General features: G+C 35.5%; 1 non-coding gene across 1 annotated transcript; it reads right to left on the bottom strand.

The window, feature by feature from the left end:
• Positions 1–3,641: 3,641 nt before the first annotated feature.
• Positions 3,642–3,772, bottom strand: LOC123457895. The gene has a single exon (XR_006635250.1). It is a non-coding gene; the product is annotated as a small nucleolar RNA SNORA33 (small nucleolar RNA).
• Positions 3,773–4,297: the final 525 nt, after the last annotated feature.

Here is a 4,297-nt window from a genome sequence, read left to right as displayed (position 1 = left end):
TTAGCACATTAAATATGAACACTGCCTCATAACTCATGAGGGTACACTCACCCACACACCGATTGACCTCCTCAATGAATGCCTGTCACAGGGCACTAGTCTGCTGGGTTCCCAGAGCCCCATGTTGGGTGCCAAATGGTGGGCTCCTCCCTGATGGGTAGGTAGTGCTGAGGAAAGACCAGGTCTGCTGGTTCCTCCCAAGGGGTTGAGGAGAGACGTCGGATGACTCAGATCCTCTCCTAGTTACCAGAGCAAAACCACACTGAGTCAGGAGTCTTGTCGAAGCAGGAACTTGCTTTATTGTTACAAGCAGTTGACTATATAATGTTGGGAATGAAAGTGGGGATTCTAGGATGGGGGAAAGGTAAGGGCCAATAGTAAGCTGTGACTATTGAAATGATAATTCCAACTCCTACACAGAAGTAGCAGGCAAGAAGCCACTAGGTGTCTTGCTGAGTCTGAGGCAGATCACCAAACTTTAGCTAGGCTCGGGAAGTTCCTCTAGACCTCACACCCGGGCCTCTTAAGGCCCAACATAAACAAAAGCAAAACACCAGTACACATATGTACAAACACAAAATTAAACTTAACAAGATTGAAATTGTAGAAGGCCATTGAAGAGGTACAGCAATTAGCCTGTAAGAGTATTTTAGATGGCTGTTTGTCATTATTTTCTCAGTCCTAGATTTAACACTTTAATTTCTAGCTTTGTAATAATGTAGACAGAATATATGAAAAGAATATAGAAAATGCCTATATATAGTCAATATATGCAAAACTGGAAATTAATCAGCAGAGTCAAAAACATTAAAATTAACTGACAAAACCTTACTATTCACAATTTAGTACTATGAAGCAACAGGTACACTAGGAAGCAAAAGTTCCCAAAACATAACTTGCTGCCAGATAAAACACAATAGTGGAAGAAAATTCAACCAAACTTGTTAAATGTGGAGGCCACACAAAAATGTAACAGTCATTCTATATAAAATTATATGTTAAATTTTCTTTCTCTTTTTACTATAAAAGGTTTTTTTTTGTTGTTGTTTAATTTGCTTATTTGCAAGCATAGAGAGAGGGAGAGAGTAGAGAGCCAGACAGAAAGAATGGGTGTACCAGGGCCTCCAGCTGCTGCAAATGAACTCTAGATGCATACTCCCCTTTGTGCATCTGGCTTTACATGGGTACTAGAGAATTGAATCTGGGTCATTAGGTTTTGCAGGCAAGTGCCTTAACCTCTCCAGCTCCCATAAGTCGTTTTAGAGACATGATCTCACACTATATATAACCCAGACAGGAAACAATCTTGATATCAAACTTCTATTCAACCTCTGAGGTATGAGCCACATTCTTGAAAGTTATAAACTTATAGTACAACACATCAAGAGATACCCTTTGAGGAGAAATTTGGGCTAATATTTTGGAAAGATTAATGAGGTGTGTTTGAGGTTGGTAATATGTTTTCTATCTTGATCTTGGAGAAGGTGGGTTGATATGCTTATTTAATTATGACCCAATCAGTTAAATTTATGATTTTGTATTTTTCTATATGAGTTGTATTTTGGCCCAATATATAAAATGAAAAAAAAAAAATACAAATGAAAGCTATATATATGGGTGTGTGTTTGTGTGTGTGTGTAAAATATGTATAATTGTATAATAAAATCAATGTATATATACATAATTATTAAATAAAAGGCAGAAAAATTCAAAGTAAAGCACTTAATACATAATATATTTAAAATCAATGAGTTTAGGAAGGTGGAAAAAAGAATTTTGTTGATAACATTTAGATCATACTACAATTATATGCTTTATAGTAATAAACACATATTTATTTATATATCCTATGTATGTGTATATATCCTATATACTAATATTGTATATGATAGGTGAGCAAGCAGTAGAGTTAAATAAGATAAAAGAAATCACTTCTCAGTCTTTCAAGTAAAATTATTTCTGGTCCTATAGAACAGATTTAAAATGAAAGACCAGGAACTGGACAGATGGCTCAAAGTTTAAGACAGTTGGCTGTTAAACCTATGGACCCAGGTTTAATTCCCCAGTGTCCACATAAAGCCAGATGCACAAAGTAGTACATGAAACTGGAATTCCTTTGCAGCAGCTGGAGGCCATAGCACTTCCAGTCTCTCTATCTCTCTTTTCTCTATCTTTCTCTGCTTGCAAATAAATAATAAATAGATGAAAAACCAGAATAGATGAAGGACCAGAGTGACTGCCAGTTAGTGCTAAGGAAACATGAAAGAAGGAGAAGTTTAAATGGCGAGGAGCTTAGGCCACTACCTAATTATTTGTTAAGAGAAAGAACAAAGTTATACAAAATGAATAAGCCTTGAAACTTCTAAAATAGTTAGAGATTAATTCTTAACAGAGGAATTCAAAGCCAGAAAGTGGTAAGTGGAGACATATACTAACACACTAGAATCATTCTAACCCAAAAATCCAAAATTGAAATGTGTTTTGAGTACCAATGCCAAAAATAGAAAATCTGAGCCTTCAAATGTTGCTTAATGCACAGAAATATTAATAATTGGTGGGATTGCTGACAGGCTATGTGGATATGCTATGTGTAAAATATCCATTAATTCTGTGATTACACTTAAGTTTCATTCCCAACATTTTTATTATGAATATGTATGTAAAAAATGTATGAAAACTTTTAATGACAAGTAACTCGGAAAAGGACTAACAACCTGGAGTGACAAATGAGACATCATGGTAGATATTCAATGAAATAAGGTGACTAGAGGTTTCAGCACCATGATTTGTGTGGCCCTGTCTCATACACTCTTTTATTTCCATGTGGGTAGGTGTGCTAAACTATATTTGTTGAAAGACAAGGAAGCCTGATGCTCAGGAGAACAAGGAAAATGTGCTGCTTTTAGGACCTCTTCTTACTATGGCCTTTCATTCACCTTTCCATTAAATCTCATTCCATCACCAAACTATGCTATCTTGAAAAAGATCACAGTGAGGGGCATTGACTTAATGTGTCACTGCTTAGTTGAGAGTTTGAATTTTTAACCATGACAGTCATTACAGCAGACTTGGGAGTTATTAAAATAAATAAGTCATGCTTTCTATCCTTGAAAGCTTATGACCTCCTGAAGGTGGAATCCAAGATATTATAACTCAAAATGCCTACAGTAAGGAAGTAGCATATTATTTGGGAATCAATCTACACCACAGAAAATAGTACAGATTTTATAACAAAATGATAAACTCAAATCATGATGCATGTTACTTTCCAAAATAAATTTCATTCTTGGGACAAGGTGAAGTGGAATTTGAAGACCAGTGGAGAGCTATATTCATCAAGGAGCACTTCATCATATATGAATAGTAACTTAGGGTGTGATAGATATCTTCATCTTGGTTTGAGAGAGTATAGTTATCATTGTTTAGTGCTTTTCTTTGACAAGTCAATGTGATGGTCAACTTTAAATATCCTCTCCTGAATTCTTTTTTTTCTGCTTGGCCATTACTTTAGGAAAAGGAGCTTGTGGCCACAACACACTTGAAAGGAGTTCACAATTTTATATGCCCTTGCACTAATAGCAATCCTACTACCTCTGCCTCCCAACTGCTGGGATAGAAAGTGTGTGCCACCAAGCCCAGCATATTTTATCCATTTTGAGAGACCATAATGACTTCAGTTGTCTGTAAGGTTCATAAAATGGCATAGCTATTACTAGCTGCTTCTAAATTTCTATGGAAACACATTCAGATTAGCAGAGTAAGTATCTGGCTGACAACTCTCTTTTTTTTAGGGTAATTTAAAAAAAAAAAAGAAAGAAAGAAAGATAAAGAAAAGAACAAGTGTGTGTTTATGCAAGCCAATACATTTGGTTTTAACCTTCTGGTAAACTTCAGACATTTTGTGGATTACTTTTTAGTTGTAGATGCACTCATAATTAGTGATAACTGAATTCCTGTACTGTAAAAGTTATCCATCGCACATAAAAGAATATCAAGTTATTAAAAGAGTAGTACTTTGCATTGATTTTTATCAACCTTTTGAAAATTAAATGTACAAATACATTTTAGCCAGTTGTTCTTAACAGCAAAATATGAGTCATCTGTTTTCTCAAACACAGGTAATATTGCTCACCTTCTTGCCTCCCACAGTGCTGTCTCATTCTCTGCAACTTTTTTTTCATCTCTGGAATACCATCTTGTAAGAGAAACTAAGTAGATCACTCATTGTCTACAGAGCGCTGGAATTCCAAGTGAACAATAGAAAATCACCTTACCACTAGGCTATAAGCAATTGTGA

Source organism: Jaculus jaculus, chromosome 1 (assembly GCF_020740685.1).
Source record: "Jaculus jaculus isolate mJacJac1 chromosome 1, mJacJac1.mat.Y.cur, whole genome shotgun sequence".
Classification (NCBI taxonomy): Eukaryota; Metazoa; Chordata; class Mammalia; order Rodentia; family Dipodidae; genus Jaculus; species Jaculus jaculus.
This window is presented reverse-complemented; position numbering and strand designations above follow the sequence as displayed.